General features: G+C 46.4%; 1 protein-coding gene across 2 annotated transcripts in view; it reads left to right on the plus strand.

The window, feature by feature from the left end:
• The first annotated feature begins 18,947 nt into the window (after nt 1–18,947).
• DAPK1 (death associated protein kinase 1) overlaps nt 18,948–23,570 on the plus strand; it is a 212,017-nt gene continuing 207,394 nt past the window's right edge. For both annotated transcript variants that reach the window (XM_069761981.1, XM_069761987.1), the window contains exon 1: nt 18,948–19,091. The gene's annotated coding sequence lies outside the window, so the exon portion shown is untranslated. The remainder of the gene's footprint in view (nt 19,092–23,570) is intronic.

Genomic DNA, 23,570 nt, shown 5'->3' on the forward strand with positions numbered 1-23,570 from the left:
CTTTCTCGCAGGCACGCAGGGCCTGTGATGATGTCGCGGTCACATGAACGTGACGTCATGGCAGGTCCTTCTCGCGCAGGACCTGCCATGACGTCACGGTCATGTGACCTAACTACAAGGGGCCCTCGTAAGGTGAGTATGTTTATTTTTTATTTTTTAACCTGTGAAATACGTGGCTGTGCTGTATACTACGTGGCTCTGTGCTGTATACTATGTCGCTGTGCAATATACTACGTGGCTCTGTGCTGTATACTATGTGACTGGGCAATATACTACGTGGCTGGGCAATATACTACGTAACTGGGCAATATACTACGTCACTGGGCAATATACTACGTCACTGGGCAATATACTATGTCACTGGGCAATATACTACGTCACTGGGCAATATACTACGTGGTTGGGCAATATACTACGTGGCTGGGCAATATACTACGTGACTGGGCAATATACTACGTGGTTGAGCAATATACTATGTAACTGGGCAATATACTATGTAACTGGGCAATATACTACGTGCCTGGGCAATATACTACGTCACTGGGCAATATACTACCTCACTGGGCAATATACTGCGTTACTAGGCAATATACTACGTGGTTGGGCAATTTACTACGTGGCTGGGCAATATACTACGTGGGCTGTGCAATATACTTTGTGGCTGGGCAATATACTACGTGACTGGGCAATATACTACGTGGTTGAACAATATACTATGTAACTGGGCAATATACTATGTAACTGGGCAATATACTACGTGCCTGGTCAATATACTACGTCACTGGGCAATATACTACGTGGTTGGGCAATATACTATGTGACTGGACAATATACTACGTCACTAGGCAATATACTACGTGGTTGGGCAATTTACTACGTGGCTGTGCAATATACTACATGGGCTGTGCAATATACTTTGTGGCTGGGCAATATACTACGTGACTGGGCAATATACTACGTGGCTGGGCAATATACTACGTGGCTGGGCAATATACTATGTGTCCTGTGCAATATACTACGTGGCTGGGCAATATACTACATGGCTGGGCAATATACTACGTGGCTGTGCAATATACTATGTGGGCTGTGCAATATACTACGTGACTGGGCAATATACTATGTGGGCTGGGCAATATACTACGTGGCTGTGCAATATACTACATGGCCTGTGCAATATACTACGTGGGCTGTGCAATATACTACGTGGGCTGTGCAATATACTACGTGGGCTGTGCAATATACTACGTGGACATGCATATTCTAAAATACCCGATGTGTTAGAATCGGGCTACCATCTAGTAATTTGTATAACTGCGTCCGTATCGACGTGATCTATAAAACTGACACATTATTTATTCATACAGTGAATATCGTATTTTCATAACACTGACACACAAAAATATTGAATAAAGAAAGATCAAAAAGTCAGATATAAAAAAAAAAGAAGAAAATGTTATAAATAAAAACGCCAAATCGTCCTGCAAAAAAACAAATCCTGATATAGCTCATTTGGGAAAAAAAGTAAAAAGTTCTCTCAGAATATGGTGATGCAAAAACAAGTTCATTATTGTGAAATATTATTTTTAGTCTGTAAAATCAGAAAATAATGAAAAAAATATATAAATCTTGTATCACTGTAATCGTACTGACCCAACAAACAAATCGGTCTTATTACTTTTACTGCACGATGTACAGTATTAACCCCTTAACCCCTTTCTGACATCGGACGTACTATCCCGTCCATGTGGGGTGGGCCCCTATGACCATGGACGGGATAGTACGTCCAGCGCGATCGGCGGCGCTCACGGGGGGAGCGCCGCCGATCGCGGCCGGGTGTCAGCTGTTTATCGCAGCTGACATCCGGCACTATGTGCCAGGAGCGGTCACGGACCTCCCCCGGCACATTAACCCCCGGCACACCGCGATCAAAGATGATCGCGATGTGCCGGCGGTACAGGGAAGCTTCCCGCAGGGAGGGGGCTCCCTGCGGGCTTCCCTGAGCCCCCCGCAGCAACGCGATGTGATCGCGTTGCTGCGAGGGTCTCACCTCCCTCCCTGCTCCCTCCAGCCCCGGATCCAAGATGGCCGCGGATCCGGGTCCTGCAGGGAGGGAGGTGGCTTCACAGAGCCTGCTTAGAGCAGGCACTGTGAAGGCTGCAGCGCTGCATGTCAGATCGGTGATCTGACAGAGTGCTGTGCAAACTGTCAGATCACTGATCTGTGATGTCCCCCCCTGGGACAAAGTAAAAAAGTAAAAAAAAAAATTTCAAATGTGTAAAAAAAAAATAAAAAAAAAAATTCCAAAATAATGAAAAAAAAAAAAATATTATTCCCATAAATACATTTCTTTATCTAAATAAAAAAAAAAAACAATTAAAGTACACATATTTAGTATCGCCGCGTCCGTAACGGTCCGACCTATAAAACTGGCCCACTAGTTAACCCCTTCAGTAAACACCGTAAGAAAGAAAAAAAAAAGAGGCAAAAAACAACGCTTTATTATCATACTGCCGAACAAAAAGTGGAATAACACGCGATCAAAAAGACAGATATAAATAACCATGGTACCGCTGAAAACGTCATCTTGTTCCGCAAAAAACGAGCCGCAATACAGCATCATCAGCAAAAAAATAAAAAAGTTATAGTCCTGAGAATAAAGCGATGCCAAAATAATTATTTTTTCTATAAAATAGTTTTTATCGTATAAAAGCGCCAAAACATAAAAAAATGATATAAATGAGGTGTCGCTGTAATCGTACTGACCCGAAGAATAAAACTGCTTTATCAATTTTACCAAACGCGGAACGGTATAAACGCCTCCCCCAAAAGAAATTCATGAATAGCTGGTTTTTGGTCATTCTGCCTCACAAAAATCGGAATAAAAAGCGATCAAAAAATGTCACGTGCCCGAAAATGATACCAATAAAAACATCAACTCGTCCCGCAAAAAACAAGACCTCACATGACTCTGTGGACCAAAATATAGAAAAATTATAGCTCTCAAAATGTGGTAACGCAAAAATATTTTTTGCAATAAAAAGCGTCTTTCAGTGTGTGACGGCTGCCAATCATAAAAATCCGCTAAAAAACCCGCTATAAAAGTAAATCAAACCCCCCTTCATCACCCCCTTAGTTAGGGAAAAATTAAAAAAATGTATTTATTTCCATTTTCCCATTAGGGCTAGGGTTAGAGTTAGGAATAGGGTTAGGGCTAGGGTTAGGGCTAGGGTTAGGGCTAGGGCTAGGGTTAGGGCTAGGGTTAGGGCTAGGGTTAGGGTTAGGGCTAGGGTTAGGGCTAGGGTTAGGGCTAGGGTTAGGGCTAGGGCTAGGGTTAGGGCTAGGGTTAGGGTTAGGGCTAGGGTTAGGGCTAGGGCTAGGGTTAGGGCTAGGGTTAGGGTTAGGGCTAGGGCTAGGGCTATGGTTAGGGCTAGGGTTAGGGCTAGGGCTACAGTTTGGGTTGGGGCTAAAGTTACAGTTAGGGTTTAGATTACATTTACGGTTGGGAATAGGGTTGGGATTAGGGTTAGGGGTGTGTCAGGGTTAGAGGTGTGGTTAGGGTTACTGTTGGGATTAGGGTTAGGGATGTGTTTGGATTAGGGTTTCAGTTATAATTGTGGGGTTTCCACTGTTTAGGCACATCAGGGGCTCTCCAAACGCGACATGGCGTCCGATCTCAATTCCAGCCAATTCTGCGTTGAAAAAGTAAAACAGTGCTTCTTCCCTTCCGAGCTCTCCCGTGTGCCCAAACAGGGGTTTACCCCAACATATGGGGTATCAGCGTACTCAGGACAAATAGGACAACAACTTTTGGGGTCCAATTTCTCCTGTTACCCTTGGGAAAATACAAAACTCGGGGCTAAAACATATTTTGTGTGGGAAAAAAAAAGATTTTTTATTTTCACGGCTCTATGTTATAAACTATAGTGAAACACTTGGGGGTTCAAAGTTCTCACAACACATCTAGATTAGTTCCCTGGGGGGTCTAGTTTCCAATATGGGGTCACTTGTGGGGGGTTTCTACTGTTTAGGTACATTAGGGGTTCTGCAAACGCAATGTGACGTCTGCAGACCATTCCATCTAAGTCTGCATTCCAAATGGCGCTCCTTCCCTTCCGAGCTCTGCCATGCGCTCAAACGGTGGTTTCCCCCAACATACGGGGTATCAGCGTACTCAGGACAAATTGGACAACAACCTTTGGGGTCGAATTTCTCCTCTTACCCTCGGGAAAATACAAAACTGGGGGCTAAAAAATAATTTTGGGGGGAAAGATTTTTTTTTTAATTTTCACGGCTCTGCGTTACAAACTGTAGTGAAACACTTGGGGGTTCAAAGCTATCACAACACATCTAGATGAGTTCCTTAGGGGGTCTAGTTTCCAAAATGGTGTCACTTGTGGGAGGTTTCTACTGTTTAGGTACATTAGGGGCTCTGCAAATGCAATGTGACACCTGCAGACCATTCCATCTAAGTCCTCATTCCAAATGGAGCTCCTTCCCTTCCGAGCCCTCCCATGCGCCCAAACAGTGGTTCCCCCCCACATATGGGGTATCAGCGCACTCAGGACAAATTGGACAACAAATTGTGGGGTCGAATTTCTCCTGTTACCCTCGGGAAAATACAAAACTGGGAGCTAAAAAATAATTTTTGTGGGAAAAAATTTTTGTTTTATTTTTACGGCTCTCCATTATAAACTTCTGTGAAGCACTTGGTGGGTCAAAGTGCTCACCACACCTCTAGATAAGTTCCTTAGGGGGTTTACTTTCCAAAATGGTGTCATTTGTGGGGGTTTCAATGTTTAGGCACATCAGTGGCTCTTCAAACGCAACATGGCGTCCCATCTCAATTCCTGTCAATTTTGCTTTGAAAAGTCAAACGGCGCTCCTTCCCTTCCGAGCTCTCCCATCCGCCCAAACAGTGGTTTACCCCCACATATGGGGTATCAGCGTACTCAGGACAAATTGTACAACAACTTTTGGGGTCCAATTTCTTCTCTTACCCTTGGGAAAATAAAAAATTGGGGGCGAAAAGATAATTTTTGTGAAAAAATATGATTTTTTATTTTTACGGTTCTACATTATAAACTTCTGTGAAGCACTTGGTGGGTCAAAGTGCTCACCACACCTCTAGATGAGTTCCTTAGGGGGTCTACTTTCCAAAATGGTGTCACTTGTGGGGGGTTTCAATGTTTAGCCACATCAGGGGCTCTCCAAACGAAACATGGCGTCCCATCTCAATTCCAGTCAATTTTGCATTGAAAAGTCAAATGGCACTCCTTCGCTTCCGAGCTCTGCCATGCACCCAAACAGTGGTTTACCCCCACATGTGGGGTATTGGCATACTCAGGACAAATTGTACAACAATGTTTGGGGTCCATTTTCTCCTGTTACCCTTGGTAAAATAAAACAAATTGGACCTGAATTAAATTTTTTGTGAAAAAAAGTTAAATGTTAATTTTTATTTAAACATTCAAAAAATTCCTGTGAAGCACCAGAAGGGTTAATAAACTTCTTGAATATGGTTTTGAGCACCTTGAGGGGTGTAGTTTTTAGAATGGTGTCACACTTGGGTATTTTCTATCATATAGACCCCTCAAAATGACTTCAAATGAGATGTGGTCCCTAAAATAAAATGGTGTTGTAGAAATGAGAAATTGCTGGTTAACTTTTAACCCTTATAACTACCTAACAAAAAAAAATTTTGGTTCCAAAATTGTGCTGATGTAAAGTAGACATGTGGGAAATGTTACTTATTAAGTATTTTGTGTGACATATCTCTGTGATTTAATTGCATAAAAATTCAAATTTGGAAAATTGCGAAAGTTTCATAATTTTCGCCAAATTTCCGTTTTTTTCACAAAAAACGCAGGTACTATCAAAGAATTTTTACCATTGTCATGAAGTACAATATGTCACGAGAAAACAATGTCAGAATCACCAGGATCCATTGAAGCGTTCCAGAGTTATAACCTCATAAAGGGACAGTGGTCAGAATTGTAAAAATTGGCCCGGTCATTAACGTGCAAACCACCCTTGGGGGTAAAGGGGTTAAAGGGCACCTGTCACCCCGAAAATCGCGGGTGAGGTAAGCCCACCGGCATCAGGGGCTTATCTACAGCATTCTGTAATGCTGTAGATAAGCCCCCGATGTTACCTGAAAAAGGAGAAAAAGACGTTATATTATACTCACCCAGGGGCGGTCCCGCTGCTGGTCAGGTTGGATGGGCGTCTCTGGTCCGCTGCGGCGCCTCCTATCTTCTTTCCATGACGTCCTCTTCTGATCTTCAGCCACGGCTCCGGCGCAGGCGTACCTTGCTCTGCCCTGTTGAGGGCAAAGTACTGCAGTGCGCAGGCGCCGGGCCTCTGACCTTTCCGGCGCCTGCGCACTGCAGTACTATCCTCTGCCCTCAAGAGGGCAGAGCAAAGTACGCCTGCGCCGGAGCCGTGGCTGAAGATCAGAAGAGGACGTCATGGAAAGAAGATGGGAGGCGCCGCAGCGGACCAGAGACGCCCATCCGACCTGACCAGCAGTGGGACCGCCCCTGGGTGAGTATAATATAACGTCTTTTTCTCCTTTTTCAGGTAACATCGGGGGCTTATCTACAGCATTACAGAATGCTGTAGATAAGCCCCAGATGCCGGTGGGCTTACCTCACCCGCGATTTTCGGGGTGACAGGTTCCCTTTAAAGGGAACCTGTCACCTGAATTTGGCAGGACAGGTTTTCGGTCATATGGGCGGAGTTTTTGGGTGTTTGATTCACCCTTTTCTTACCCGCTGGCAGCATGCTGGCCGCAATATTGGATTGAAGTTCATTCTCTGTCCTCCGTATCTTGCCTTGCGCACGCGCAGTATGCTTTGCCCAACTGTGGGCAAAGCCGAAAAGCATTAGTGCACATGCGCCGGCGCACTATGTCCCGAAACACAGCAAAATACTTCCGGGACATAGGGCGCCGGACACCATCACCGGGCCGCAGGAAGACACCACACCGAGGCTCCCCAGACACCAGCGCAGCAACAATAATAATTATGACAGGCGTTTGTTTAGAATTATTACGTACCTTATTTTGACCAGGAGACGTTCCTCTGCAGGAATCGCTCTACGGAGCTGGGTGTCCTCTCTCCGGATGGCTCCTTGGACACGACCAAGCAAATCCCAAAAGGTCTCTTGAGACATCCTGGTATATTCCAGACATTTCTCTGGGTTGGCATTGAGCTCGCTGTATAGGGTGTGGTAGATTCCACGGCTCTCCCGGACTTCAATAATGTGGTGTCTCCAATAGCGCCGACTGTTGTGGATTCTGTTTTTGGGCTCCCTCTGGTGGTTACAGATGGTACTGGGTGACTTGTGTTCTCTGCGGTCTCTGGTGTCCACCTGTTCTGTCAGGATATGGGAGTTTCCTATTTAACCTGGCTTTCTTGTCATTTCCTCGCCGGCGATCAATGTAATCAGTGTGTCTTGTTACCTCTGCTTCCCGCTTCTGTAATCTTCAGGACAAGCTAAGTTTTTGATTTTCCTGTTCCACGTTTTGCTTTATTTTTGTTTTAGTCCAGCTTGCAGTTATGTGATTCCTTGTTGCTGGTTGCTCTAGTGGGCTGATATTACTCCTCATGTTCCATGAGTTGGCACATGAGTTCAGGTAATTTCAGGATGGTTTTTTGTAGGGTTTTTCGCTGACCGCACAGTTCACTTTTGTATCCTCTGCTATCTAGTTTTAGCGGGCCTCATTTTGCTGAATCTGTTTTCATTACTACGTACGTGCTTTCCTCTCATTTCACCGTCATTACATGTGGGGGGCTGCTATTTCTGTGGGGTGTTTCTCTGGAGGCAAGAGAGGTCTTTGTTTCTTCTAATAGGGGAAGCTAGTCCTTCGGCTGGCGCGAGACGTCTAGAATCATCGTAGGCACGTTCCCCGGCTACTGCTAGTGTTGTGAATTAGGTTCAGGATCGCGGTCAGCTCAGTTTCCATCACCCTAGAGCTTGTTCTGTTTTTTGTGTGCTTGTCCTTTTGTGATCCCCTGCCATTGGGATCATGACAGTATCGCCGGCCCAAAAGTGGTAACCGTATTGGCTGAAGTAGGAGGAAAAGTAGTCTGAGGAAGTTTTTTTTTTTTTTCCTTCCCTCAGAGTTTGCTGCCTAGCCTTAATTGCAGCCTGGCTGCGTCTTACCTCCTCTTAATCCTTGAATGGCTCTGACCTCAGCTGTTTATCATGGACGTCCAGAGTTTGGCTTCCAGCCTGAATAATCTTGCTGCTAAGGTTCAAAATATACAAGATTTTGTTGTACATGCTCCTATGTCTGAACCTAGAACTCCTATCCCAGAGTTTTTTTCTGAATTTTAGGAACAATTGCAAGTTGTTTCTTTCTTTGAAATCTCGCTCCTCTGGAGACCCTGCTCAGCAAGTCAAAATTGTAATATCTTTCCTGCGGGGTGACCCTCAGAATTGGGCATTTGCATTGGCACCAGGGGATCCTGCGTTGCTCAATGTGGATGCGTTTTTCCTGGCATTGGGTTTGCTCTATGAGGAACCTAACCTAGAGATTCAGGCTGAAAAAGCTTTATTGGCTCTCTCAGGGGCAAGATGAAGCAGAAATATATTGTCAGAAATTTCGGAAATGGTCGGTGCTTACTCAGTGGAATGAGTGCGCTCTGGCTGCAAAATTCAGAGATGGCCTTTCTGAGGCCATTAAAGATGTTATGGTGGGGTTCCCGGCGCCTACAGGTCTGAATGAGTCTATGACTATGGCTATTCTGATTGATCGGCGTTTACGGGAGCGCAAACCTGTGCACCATTTGGCGGTGTTTTCTGAACAGGCACCTGAGACAATGCAATGTGATAGAATTCAGTCCAGAAGTGAACGGCAAAACTATAGGCGGAAAAATGGGTTGTGTTTTTATTGTGGTGATTCAGCTCATGTTATATCAGCATGCTCTAAACGCACAAAAAAGGTTGATAAGTCTGTTGCCATTAGTACTTTACAGTCTAAGTTCATTCTGTCTGTGACTCTGATTTGTTCATTATCAGCCATTTCCGGCGATGCCTATGTGGATTCAGGCGCTGCCCTGAGTCTTATGGATTGGTCATTTGCCAACCGCTGTGGGTTTAGTCTGGAGCCTCTGGAAGTCCCTATTCCTTTGAAAGGAATTGACTCTACACCTTTGGCTATGAATAAACCTCAGTACTGGGCACACGTGACCATGCGTATGACTCCCGTTCATCAGGAGGTGATTCGCTTCCTGGTACTGTATAATTTACATGATGTCTTAGTGCTTGGTCTGCCATGGTTACAAACTCATAACCCAGTCTTGGACTGGAAGGCGATGTCTGTGTTAAGCTGGGGATGTCAGGGGGTTCATGATGATGCACCTCCGATTTCTATCGCTTCATCTACTCCTTCTGAGGTTCCTGTATTTTTGTCTGATTATCGGGATGTTTTTGAGGAGCCTAAGCTCAATTCGCTTCCTCCTCACAGGGATTGCGATTGTGCTATAGATTTGATTCCTGGCAGTAAATTTCCTAAAGGTCTTTTGTTCAATCTGTCAGTGCCAGAGCATACTGCTATGCGGGATTATGTTAAGGAGTCCTTGGAAAAGGGACATATCCGTCCATCTTCATCTCCTTTGGGAGCAGGTTTTTTTTTCGTGGCCAAAAAAGATGGTTCCTTGAGGCCTTGTATAGATTACCGTCTTTTGAATAAGATTACGGTCAAATATCAGTATCCTTTGCCATTGTTGACTGATTTGTTCGCTCGCATTAAGGGGGCTAAATGGTTCACTAAGATTGATCTTCGGGGTGCGTATAATCTTGTGCGGATTAAGCAGGGTGATGAGTGGAAATCCGCATTTAATACGCCTGAGGGCCATTTTGAGTATTTGGTGATGCCTTTTGGACTTTCTAATGCTCCTTCTGTCTTCCAGTCCTTTATGCACGATATTTTCCGTGAATATCTGGATAAATTTATGATTGTGTATTTGGATGATGTTTTGTTTTTTTCTGATGACTGGGAGTCCCATGTTCAGCAGGTCAGGAAGGTGTTTCAGGTCCTGCGGGCCAATTCTTTGTTTGTAAAAGGTTCAAAGTGTCTCTTTGGAGTCCAGAAGATTTCTTTTTTGGGGTATATTTTTTCCCCTTCTACTATTGAGATGGATCCCGTCAAGGTTCAAGCTATTTGTGACTGGACGCAGCCTACATCTCTTAAGAGTCTACAGAAGTTCTTGGGCTTTGCTAATTTTTATCGTCGTTTCATAACTGGTTTTTCTAGTGTTGTTAAGCCTTTGACGGATCTGACTAAGTAGGGTGCTGATGTTGCTGATTGGTCTCCTGCGGCTGTAGAGGCCTTTCAGGAACTTAAGCGCCGGTTTTCTTCTGCTCCTGTGTTGCGTCAGCCAGATGTTTCGCTTCCTTTTCAGGTTGAGGTTGATGCTTCTGAGATTGGAGCGGGGGCAGTTTTGTCACAGAGAAGCTCCGATTGCTCGGTGATGAAGCCATGTGCGTTCTTTTCTAGAAAGTTTTCGCCCACTGAGCGGAATTATGATGTTGGTAATCGGGAGCTTTTGGCCATGAAGTGGGCATTTGAGGAGTGGCGTCATTGGCTTGAGGGTGCTAGACATCGTGTGGTGGTCTTGACTGATCACAAAAATCTGATTTACCTTGAGTCTGCTAAGCGTCTGAATCCTAGACAGGCTCGTTGGTCACTGTTTTTCTCCCATTTCGATTTTGTGGTTTCATACCTGCCAGGTTCAAAGAATGTGAAGGCGGATGCTCTTTCTAGGAGTTTTGTGCCTGATTCCCCTGGAAATTCTGAGCCCACTGGTATCCTTAGGGATGGGGTGATTTTGTCGGCTGTCTTCCCAGACTTGCGACGTGCTTTGCAGGAGTTTCAGGCGGATAAACCTGATCGTTGTCCGCCTGAAAGACTGTTTGTTTCGGATAATTGGACCAGTAGAGTCATCTCCGAGGTCCATTCTTCTGCGTTGGCAGGTCATCCTGGAATATTTGGTACTAGAGACTTGGTGGCCAGGTCTTTTTGGTGGCCTTCCTTGTCGAGGGATGTGCGTTCTTTTGTGCAGTCTTGTGAAGTTTGCGCTCGGGCTAAGCCTTGCTGTTCTCGGGCCAGTGGATTGTTGTCACCTTTACCTATCCCGAAGAGGCCTTGGACGCACATTTCCATGGACTTTATTTCGGATCTCCCTGTCTCTCAAAAAATGTCCGTCATCTGGGTTGTGTGTGACCGCTTTTCTAAGATGGTTCATCTGGTCCCCTTGCCTAAGTTACCTTCCTCCTCTGAGTTGGTCCTTCTGTTTTTTCAGAACGTGGTTCGTTTGCATGGGATTCCGGAGAACATTGTTTCTGACAGGGGATCCCAGTTTGTGTCTAGATTTTGGCGGACGTTCTGTGCTAAGATGGGCATTGATTTGTCCTTTTCGTCTGCATTCCATCCTCAGACGAATGGCCAGACGGAACGAACTAATCAGACCTTGGAAACTTATTTAAGGTGTTTTGTTTCTGCTGATCAAGATGACTGGGTTACCTTTTTGCCGCTTGCCGAATTTGCCCTTAATAATCGGGCTAGTTCTGCTACCTTGGTTTCTCCTTTCTTTTGTAATTCGGGCCTTCTGATTGTCCTGGAGTGGACATGGTGGTGGATAGGTTGCATCGGATTTGGAGTCATGTGGTGGACAATTTGAAGTTGTCCCAGGAGAGGGCTCAGCAGTTTGCCAATCGCCGTCGCCGCGTGGGTCCTAGACTTTGTGTTGGGGACTTGGTGTGGTTGTCTTCTCGTTTTGTTCCTATGAAGGTCTCTTCTCCTAAGTTCAAGCCTCGGTTTATCGGTCCCTATAGGATCTTGGATATTCTTAACCCTGTGTCGTTTCGTTTGGATCTCCCGGCATCGTTTGCTATTCATAATGTGTTCCATCGGTCGTTGTTGCGGAAGTATGAGGTACCTGTTGTTCCTTCGCTTGAGCCTCCTGCTCCGGTGCTGGTGGAGGGAGAATTGGAGTATGTTGTGGAGAAGATCTTGGATTGTCGTGTTTGCAGACGGAAACTTCAGTATTTGGTCAAGTGGAAGGGTTATGGTCAGGAGGATAATTCTTGGGTGGTTGCCTCTGATGTTCATGCTGCTGATTTGGTCCGTGCATTTCATAGGGCTCATCCTGGTCGCCCTGGTGGTTCTCGTGAGGGTTCGGTGACCCCTCCTCAAGGGGGGGTACTGTTGTGGATTCTGTTTTTGGGCTCCCTCTGGTGGTTACAGATGGTACTGGGTGACTTGTGTTCTCTGCGGTCTCTGGTGTCCACCTGTTCTATCAGGATATGGGAGTTTCCTATTTAACCTGGCTTTCTTGTCATTTCCTCGCCGGCGATCAATGTAATCAGTGTGTCTTGTTACCTCTGCTTCCCGCTTCTGTAATCTTCAGGACAAGCTAAGTTTTTGATTTTCCTGTTCCACGTTTTGCTTTATTTTTGTTTTAGTCCAGCTTGCAGTTATGTGATTCCTTGTTGCTGGTTGCTCTAGTGGGCTGATATTACTCCTCATGTTCTATGAGTTGGCACATGAGTTCAGGTAATTTCAGGATGGTTTTTTGTAGGGTTTTTCGCTGACCGCGCAGTTCACTTTTGTATCCTCTGCTATCTAGTTTTAGCGGGCCTCATTTTGCTGAATCTGTTTTCATTACTACGTATGTGCTTTCCTCTCATTTCACCGTCATTACATGTGGGGGGCTGCTATTTCTGTGGGGTGTTTCTCTGGAGGCAAGAGAGGTCTTTGTTTCTTCTAATAGGGGAAGCTAGTCCTTCGGCTGGCGCGAGACGTCTAGAATCATCGTAGGCACATTCCCCGGCTACTGCTAGTGTTGTGAATTAGGTTCAGGATCGCGGTCAGCTCAGTTTCCATCACCCTAGAGCTTGTTCTGTTTTTTGTGTGCTTGTCCTTTTGTGATCCCCTGCCATTGGGATCATGACAGCCGACACTGTGTTCTTCTCTGTCTTTCTCTATTTCTTTGTTGCTCACAAGCGCATAGGCAAGAAACAGCTTATACAGCACGAAACGGCCGTCGGCTACACCTGCTCACACTAACTCTGCCACTCACTCTCCTGGCCATGGATTTTATATGAAGACTTAAATAAAGTACGGAATTTTAACGGATCGGTGAATGCCGCCTTCTTTTTTCTTATGAATGCAAAGAAACAGCTTTATACTTAAATCCAGGTTGAAATAAAAGCTCTCCATGCGAAGATCCATCGTGACACAGGATACAGGAGCAAAATCTGAAGATTTCAGCTGTCCAAGGGTCTATATAAAGATATCCCATAACACACTGTTGTCCAGAGGTGTCAAACTGCATTCCTCAAGGGCCGCAAACAGGTCATGTTTTCAGGATTTCCTTGTATTGCACAAGGTGCTGGAATCATTCTGTGTAGGTGATGGAATTATCACCTGTGCAATACAAGGAAATCCTGAAAACATGACCTGTTTGCGGCCCTTGAGGAATGCAGTTTGACACCTCTGCTGTTGTCCCATTGGCGGGGTCTGTTTATCTAGATTTTTCTCCTGTAAAATTTTCCACCATGCGCACAAAAAATGCAAACGCATGCAAAATGCATAAAAAAAGCATGCAAACACTGCGTTTTTTTGACCGCATGCATAAGCTGATGCGTCTAAAAACCGCTGCGTTAGCATGCGGTTGATTGTGCGTTTGAGGTTGCGGAAGATACGAAGCGGATTCAACCACAAATGTGAAACTAGCCTTAGTGATCATTCTGTCACTAAAAACTGGCACGGTTCCTGTGAGGATTGCGTGCAGAGCTTTGAGGATTGGACTCACTGTTTGAATACACCTGGGACAATACTGTGCATGCAGCAGTTATACCCTTATATAATATATAGCCCCCCACAGAATATAATACAGCCCACCTCCCCATAGAATATAATGTACCCCCACAGAATATAATACAGCTCACCTATATGTACTATATGACCCTATGACTATAGGGTGTGCATTTTACAATATGGAGGACTGTGGTGCACATTATAATATATGGAGGACTATGGGGTGTATTATACTAAACAAGCAAAATGCTGCATATTCATCGGGTGATTGGATTGTTTATGCCAGAATAGAAATCATGGTTCTCAGCAGCACATCACCCAGTGTAAGCTGCAGATATGCTGCTGATAATATGATAGAGTATGGGGACCGATTGCTCTACTAGTGATCGTTCTGTGTCTGTCATTCTTCCTCAGTCGGTGTAAAGAGGCCAGGAAACAAGCGTCCAACAACTTCAATATTGTCGATCACACTCGTTTAGCGGCCTGAACACAGCGCATGTAAATACAACAGAAAGGCTTCTGTGTGATGTGCAATATGTTAGCATTTGAGGCCCCATTTTAAACTTTTGCCTAGGGCCCCACTTTGCCTAAGGCCGGCCTCACACTCAGCGTATAAAAATATGGTCCGTATTTTACGGCCGTAATATGCCACAAAATTCCAAAAATGGTGATCCGCATGTAATCCGTAGGCAAGGTGTGGTCGCGTACTTTGCGCATGTAATGTTGCGTATGTGATCCGTATGCCCACCGTAATGCGTATTTTTCACGCAACCTGACAAAATGGACATTTAACGGTTTTTGAGGCTGAAATTGATTTAAATCACCATCATCAACCCTATTTAAGGCCTCTACAACAGGTGGCTCACTCCCATATGGCCATTTTGTGGTTGCGCATCTGTTGGTGTGTTGTGGTAACGTTTGTCTGACCTACTGCACTTCACCCCAACGCAGCGGGTTTTGTATAACTGGGTCTTGTCGCGTCGGTTTGGCCAGCCATACCCTGTGATTGTAGATCCGCAAAGGAGGAGAAGAAGAATGTGGGTGCATCCTCTTCTGACTAAACGCCTCACTAAAGGCCAGTTCTATCTCTACTGTCGCATGACAATACCAACATTTGATATATTGTTGGAGATATTACGTCCAGGACTCACGTATCAGGACACAAGGATGCGCAAAGCATATCCGCAGAGGAGCGTCTTCTCCTTACCTTACGGTATGTATTCAACATCCTCACATACTGTATGTTGATGATCTTTTTTTTTATGTGTTTGTTTCTATCAGGTATTTTCATGTATATGTGTACATTAGGGCACAAGCAGATCCAAAAAAGTTGGGGAAATGTTATAGTTAAGCACACTAAGGACATTTTTCAGTTTACAGCGTTAAGCATGTTTGTGAAAATATAAAATATGATTGTGCTTCTTCATGTTTTGTGTGAACTCTTCAAACCTACCTAACATTGTTTTTTGTTCACTTTCAGCTTCCGGACCACTGGATTGTCGTTTGCGGGACTCCACCTGGAGTTTTTGATTGGGCGATCAACAATTTCTGGCATTGTGCGGTCAACCTGCAGGCAAATATGGGATAGACTCAAGGACCTTGTGATGCCTGAGCCAAAACAGGCTGATTGGCTCAAAATAGCCCGTGGCTTCCAAGGACCTTCCCAGCTTGATAACATAAACCTACAGCTGTCTGCTTTACCTTGGCTAGTTTTCAAAATAGGGGGAACCCCACATTGGTTTTTTTTCATTTATTTATTGATTAATCTCAGGACAATGCCAGGGACCAACACTGCTTACTCTCTGGGGCTTAAAAACGTTGTTTGGTACTTGTAGTACCACATAACATGAGGTGATAAACATCAATGAGGAGGTGATCAGAATCTGGGGGCTTGTAAAAGTGGTCACACATCTATTTTGTGTGGCTGTTGTTGCAAGGTTATCATTAGGGGGGATTATTGCCAGCTCTACCACCCAGAACATGGTGAGGAGTATGACCAGGAGGAGATACAGAGGGGCAGACAGTGAGGTTATCATTAGGGGGGATTATTGCCAGCTCTACCACCCAGAACATGGTGAGGAGTATGACCAGGAGGAGATACAGAGGGGCACACAGTGAGGTTATCATTAGGGGGGATTATTGCCAGCTCTGCCACCCGGCACATGGTGATGAGTATGACCAGGAGGAGATACAGAGGGGCAGACAGTGAGGTTATCATTAGGGGGGATTATTGCCAGCTCTGCCACCCGGCACATGGTGATGAGTATGACCAGGAGGAGATACAGAGGGGCAGACAGTGAGATTATCATTAGGGGGGATTATTGCCAGCTCTGCCACCCGGCACATGGTGATGAGTATGACCAGGAGGAGATACAGAGGGGCAGACAGTGAGGTTATCATTAGGGGGGATTATTGCCAGCTCTGCCAACCGGCACATGGTGATGAGTATGACCAGGAGGAGATACAGAGGGGCAGACAGTGAGATTATCATTAGGGGGGATTATTGCCAGCTCTGCCACCCGGCACATGGTGATGAGTATGACCAGGAGGAGATACAGAGGGGCACACAGTGAGGTTATCATTAGGGGGGATTATTGCCAGCTCTGCCAACCGGCACATGGTGATGAGTATGACCAGGAGGAGATACCAAGGGGCAGACAGTGAGGTTATCATTAGGGAGGATTATTGCCAGCTCTGCCACCCAGCACATGGTGATGAGTATGACCAGGAGGAGATACAGAGGGGCACACAGTGAGGTTATCATTAGGGGGGATTATTGCCAGCTCTACCATCCAGCACAGGGTCAGGAGTATGACCAGGAGGAGATACCGAGGGGCAGACAGTGAGGTTATCATTAGGGAGGATTATTGCCAGCTCTGCCACCCGGCACATGGTGATGAGTATGACCAGGAGGAGATACAGAGGGGCAGACAGTGAGGTTATCATTACGGGGGATTATTGCCAGCTCTACCATCCAGCACAGGGTCAGGAGTGTGACCAGGAGGAGATACAGAGGGGCAGACAGTGAGGTTATCATTAGGGAGGATTATTGCCAGCTCTGCCACCCAGCACATGGTGATGAGTATGACCAGGAGATACCGAGGGGCAGACAGTGAGGTTATCATTAGGGGGGATTATTGCCAGCTCTGCCACCCAGCACATGGTGATGAGCATGACCAGGAGGAGATATAGAGGGGCAGACAGTGAGGTTATCATTAGGGGGGATTATTGCCAGCTCTACCATCCAGCACAGGGTCAGGAGTATGACCAGGAGGAGATACAGAGGGGCAGACAGTGAGGTTATCATTAGGGAGGATTATTGCCAGCTCTACCACCCAGAACATGGTGAGGAGTATGACCAGGAGGAGATACAGAGGGGCACACAGTGAGGTTATCATTAGGGGGGATTATTGCCAGCTCTACCACCCAGAACATGGTGAGGAGTATGACCAGGAGGAGATACAGAGGGGCACACAGTGAGGTTATCATTAGGGGGGATTATTGCAAGTTCTACCACCCAGAACATGGTGAGGAGTATGACCAGTAGGAGATACAGAGGGGCACACAGTGAGGTTATCATTAGGGGGGATTATTGCCAGCTCTGCCACCCGGCACATGGTGATGAGTATGACCAGGAGGAGATAAAGAGGGGCAGACAGTGAGGTTATCATTAGGGGGGATTATTGCCAGCTCTACCACCCAGAACATGGTGAGGAGTATGACCAGGAGGAGATACAGAGGGGCACACAGTGAGGTTATCATTAGGGGGGATTATTGCCAGCTCTGCCACCCGGCACATGGTGATGAGTATGACCAGGAGGAGATACAGAGGGGCACACAGTGAGGTTATCATTAGGGGGGATTATTGCCAGCTCTGCCAACCGGTACATGGTGATGAGTATGACCAGGAGGAGATACAGAGGGGCAGACAGTGAGATTATCATTAGGGGGGATTATTGCCAGCTCTGCCACCCGGCACATGGTGATGAGTATGACCAGGAGGAGATACAGAGGGGCACACAGTAAGGTTATCATTAGGGGGGATTATTGCCAGCTCTGCCAACCGGCACATGGTGATGAGTATGACCAGGAGGAGATACAGAGGGGCAGACAGTGAGGTTATCATTAGGGAGGATTATTGCCAGCTCTACCACCCAGAACATGGTGAGGAGTATGACCAGGAGGAGATACAGAGGGGCACACAGTGAGGTTATCATTAGGGGGGATTATTGCCAGCTCTGCCACCCGGCACATGGTGATGAGTATGACCAGGAGGAGATACAGAGGGGCACACAGTGAGGTTATCATTAGGGGGGATTATTGCCAGCTCTCCCACCCGGCACATGGTGATGAGTATGACCAGGAGGAGATACAGAGGGGCACACAGTGAGGTTATCATTAGGGGGGATTATTGCCAGCTCTACCACCCAGAACATGGTGAGGAGTATGACCAGGAGGAGATACCGAGGGGCAGACAGTGAGGTTATCATTAGGGGGGATTATTGCCAGCTCTGCCACCTGGCACATGGTGATGAGTATGACCAGGAGGAGATACAGAGGGGCACACAGTGAGGTTATCATTAGGGGGGATTATTGCCAGCTCTGCCACCTGGCACATGGTGATGAGTATGACCAGGAGGAGATACAGAGGGGCAGACAGTGAGGTTATCATTAGGGGGGATTATTGCCAGCTCTGCCACCCGGCACATGGTGATGAGTATGACCAGGAGGAGATACAGAGGGGCACACAGTGAGGTTATCATTAGGGGGGATTATTGCCAGCTCTGCCACCTGGCACATGGTGATGAGTATGACCAGGAGGAGATACAGAGGGGCAGACAGTGAGGTTATCATTAGGGGGGATTATTGCCAGCTCTGCCACCCGGCACATGGTGATGAGTATGACCAGGAGGAGATACAGAGGGGCACACGGTGAGGTTATCATTAGGGAGGATTATTGCCAGCTCTACCACCCGGCACATGGTGATGAGTATGGCCAGGAGGAGATACAGAGGGGCACACGGTGAGGTGAGGCTGTGTCAGTCTCCGTGTACCTGCCTCTCCCTCAGCCCTCCCTCCACACACACCGCCTCCTCCCTCCTCTCCGCCTCCTCCAGGCTGTGCACTCCCCGGCAGCTCTGTGGTGTCAGCTCGGTGGACAGCACGGTCGGCAGGGAAGACATTGCGCCTCTGGACCGGCCTCCTGTGGTGCCGGAGCCTCGTCTCTCGGTGTGCTGCAGCCCCATGGCGCCGGCAGTATCTGGTAAGCCCAGCTCTCAGCTCCCCTTGTTGCTATTTCGGTGATTGGGAAGAAGGGGCAGGCTGCTGTCTGCTGGCACTGATAGGAAAGGCTGGGCTTTATTGTAGAGCAGAGCCTGTGTGCACCCCACCATGGTAGGGGGTTGTGGGGGGCAGCTGTGGTTAATGATGATTGGCAATCTGGGGCTCAGCACGGTGGTCCTGATCACTGCTGGCTGGTGATGGTGGGCTGATTGGCTTGTCATTGGCAGTAGCATTGTAGGACCTGTATGGCTAGCCGCATACATCCAGGGGTGGGCGTCCTCATGGAGAAAGACCCCCAAGAAATGAGCCCTCCAGGACAAGCTGAATAATCGCCATATTACGCTCTCATCCGCCGACTCAAAGTGGTCTCCGAGTGCCTGTCCTAAAGATACCCAGCGGACTATGGGGGTCTTACAATTTTCTGTTACAATTTTTTTTTTCTCTGACGTTAATGAAAAAAAGTTTTCTATACAGATCATATAAATATTAGTTCCAACTTTTTCAGTATAAGACGCAATCACGGATGCGGCTTTCCTGGTTGTGTTTTTTTTTTTTTTTTTTTTTTTTTAGAAGTCAGATTTTTTGTGTCAAAATGTATCTTGCCTTTTCGTATCTGTTCAGAAAATGTGTGATTCAAGCCAAACACAAATGGCTATTAACTGTAGGGTATGGGCAGATTGGTCCGTCGTCCCCGCCTAACCTGCTGCGGGATGCGCCCTGTGTGCAGGTTTCTGCCGCGGGATGTGCCCTGTGTGCAGGTTTCTGCCGCGGGATGTGCCCTGTGTGCAGGTTTCTGCCGCGGGATGCGCCCTGTGTGCAGGTTTCTGCCGCGGGATGCGCCCTGTGTGCAGGTTTCTGCCGCGGGATGCGCCCTGTGTGCAGGTTTCTGCCGCGGGATGCGCCCTGTGTGCAGGTTTCTGCCGCGGGATGCGCCCTGTGTGCAGGTTTCTGCCGCGGGATGCGCCCTGTGTGCAGGTTTCTGCCGCGGGATGCGCCCTGTGTGCAGGTTTCTGCCGCGGGATGCGCCCTGTGTGCAGGTTTCTGCCGCGGGATGCGCCCTGTGTGCAGGTTTCTGCCGCGGGATGCGCCCTGTGTGCAGGTTTCTGCCGCGGGATGCGCCCTGTGTGCAGGTTTCTGCCGCGGGATGCGCCCTGTGTGCAGGTTTCTACCGCGGGATGCGCCCTGTGTGCAGGTTTCTGCCGCGGGATGCGCCCTATGTGCAGGTTCCTGTCGCAGGATGCGCCCTATGTGCAGGTTCCTGCCGCAGAATGCGCCCTATGTGCAGGTTCCTGCCGCAGAATGCGCCCTATGTGCAGGTTCCTGCCGCAGAATGCGCCCTATGTGCAGGTTTCTGTCCGCGGGATGTGAATGTTTCTGCCCCGGTGTTGTTGATGCTTTTACTAGTGATGAGCAAATATACTCGTTACTCGAGATTTCTTGAGCACGCTCGGGTGTCCTCCGAGTATTTTTTAGTGCTCGGAGATTTCGTTTTTTTCACCGCAGCTGAATGATTTACAGCTACTAGCCTGCTTGATTACATGTGGGGATTCCCTAGCAACAAGGCAACCCCCACATGTACTTTTGCTGGCTATCAGATGTAAATCATTCAGCTGCGGCAAGAAAAACTAAATCTCCGAGCACTAAAAAATACTCGGAGGTCACCTGAGCGTGCTCGAGAAATCTTGAGTAACAAGTATATTCGCTCATCACTAGCTTTCACCTTCTGTAAATCCACATATAATAAGTGCGTGCTGATTTTGTGGTAGATTTGTCAGGGGGGCTTATTACCTTACATAGGGGTTCCCCCGAGAGTACTAATGTTGGGAAATTTGTGGAAGGAGTAATAAGACCCCCTAAAAATCCCGGTAAGGCTACGTTCACATTAGCGTTGTGCGGGGCAGCATGCACAACGCAGCTTTTTGTGACGCATGCGTTCATTTTTGCATGATTTTTGGCGCAGAAAAATCTGCATCATGCAGCGTCCTCTGCGCCCTGACAGTTGCGCCAAAATGACGCATGCGTCACAAAACGCAAGGCAACGCATGTCCATGCGCCCCCCATGTTAAATATAGGGACGCATGCGTCGCCGCGGCTGCGCCCGACGCTGCCCCGCACAACGCTAATGTGAACGTAGCCTTAGAAATATGTTCCTACAAACGTATCTGTGACTACTTGTACTTGTAGGGCATTGGGAGGAACAAACATAAATTCACAGCGACAGAACTACAAATAAATCTTGGGCAAATATGAAATGTTCGATGGAAAGCTTGGTTGAAGCTAAGTAAACACATTAATCTTGCATTTAGTTTTAAGTGTTTGATGACAAACAATGTTGTGGCCCAGAATTTGGCACTAAAGTGGAATTTATCCTGGGAAAGCTGGGTGGATCCTGGGAAAGCTGGGTGAGTAAAGAAAAAAAAAAAAGAGTATTAGTCATTCAGTCTTTTGATTCAGCCAAGAAAAGACAACATATGATTCTTGTTTTTCTTTACTTTTACATATCGTGGTGATTTGGATGTCTCGATTGCCTGCCAGTGCTCCAAAACACCAAAAATACTCTAGAGCGAGGACAATTTTGAGACGTTCCCGCCATTCTGGCTTATTCCTTCTGGAAGCTCAGCTGGGGCAATACACATCTCTGTGTGAAGGAAGTGATACTCTTCTCTGCGTTGTGGTTCGCCATCTTCAGCCTATGTAAAACATGAACATAGTTTGCATTGTTTGTCTATGTACACATTCTAGCCTGAGAGTAATGGGGATTTTCTACAGTATCAGCATAGATATAAAGAGAGGTAAAGTTTCGGCTGCTGGGAAATGCCATCAGACATCCTGGCTAGGACACATTTGGCATAGAACTAGTTCCACCATATCACCATCCCTTGCTCGTTTCATCACCCACTTTATCGAATTTTTGGGGGGCTGTGGATTCCTTCACTTTTGTACGCAGTTTCACCTGATCTAAACAATAAGGTTGTTTTTCTAAAATATCTGTGGCAGGTTATACATGTCCCATTGATCAATGATTGAAATTGCTGTTAGCCCAAGTATGAAGTCTGGAGCAGAATCTACTTTTTGGCCCCCTGATAAAGCAGCGAAACGCGCATCGAGTTGCTTGTGTGTTCAGGCTGGCCCTTTTCCACCATGTCCACAGGTAGTTGAGGATTTGTGTGTTTTGCCATACCCATTGTTTGCTGTTAGATGCCCTACAAACATTTTATGGATTCCCATCACACATTGTTGTCCTGTGGTCATTTGACCTGGGTACATTATTGTAGGACATCTCGGTTAGTTGGGCCTCAATTTGAGGCTTCCTACATTGTTTTTTAGGGATTTTTCAGCTGGGATTTTTTTATATTGTCATGTTTGGATCCATCTATGTATATATGTATGCCATATCCAGTCAATTATATGCATTAGGGATTTTGGATATATTTATTATTAAATGTGATTAATATCTCATACTTTGTGTGGCATTTCTTTTCAAGGGTCCAGTTGGCTGATTTATAGGTTTCCCATCTTTTTAATTCCCCCAGAAAAGTGTTGGAGGAAAAATTCAGCCAACCCGACCTATATTATTCAGTTTTGGACAAAGTTGAAAAGCAAACACATTTCTTACTATGCATCGCAACAACGTTACAGGTCATCTCTCATTCTTTGCTTGACCTGTTCAGAAATGGATATCATGTAGAACCTCAAAAGAATACATCAAGTGTATGGATAAAGGTTTCTTTTATAGTGTATTGTTACACCCAAGGCTTATAATGGATGGAGTGCTATTTCGAGGTACCAAACATGTAAAGTGATATCAGCGGGTTCAGACAACGCCTGACTAATGTCTATGGGAGCCTTAAGGCCTTATACCTCCCTATCAGAACTATCTGTAGGGACATTCTGACTACTACTGTAAATGTCAGCCATAGCTGGCCATGCTAATACAAACTGTTAAAGAGAGGCCCAAACAAGCAAGGATTGATTACAGGGCTGCAGTGGTGATGTCCCATCTACAAGACGTGGCCGCTGCAGTCAATCACTGGCCTCAGAAATCTTGTGCCATCAACCTCTGTACCACTTCTGAAACCAATGATTGGCTGCAGCGGTCATATGTTGTGGATGGGTCATAACCAATGTAGCCCCATTAACAAAGACTGGTGGGGACATTGTAAGGCGATTCTACAGGTAGACAATATTTACAGTTGTGCTCAAAAGTTTACATACCCCGGCAGAATTTTTGCTTTCTTGTCCTTTTTTCCAGAGAAAATGATAACACCAAAACTTTTCTCCACTCATGGTTAGTGGTTGGGTGAAGCCATTTATTATCAAACTACTGTGTTTTCTCTTTTTAAATCATAATGACAACCCAAAACATCCAAATGACCCAGATCAAAAGTTCCCATACCCCATTTCTTAATACTGTGTATTGCCCCCTCTAACATCAATGACAGCTTGAAGTCTTTTGTGG

Source organism: Ranitomeya imitator, chromosome 1, assembly GCF_032444005.1.
Source record: "Ranitomeya imitator isolate aRanImi1 chromosome 1, aRanImi1.pri, whole genome shotgun sequence".
NCBI classification, from domain to species: domain Eukaryota; kingdom Metazoa; phylum Chordata; class Amphibia; order Anura; family Dendrobatidae; genus Ranitomeya; species Ranitomeya imitator.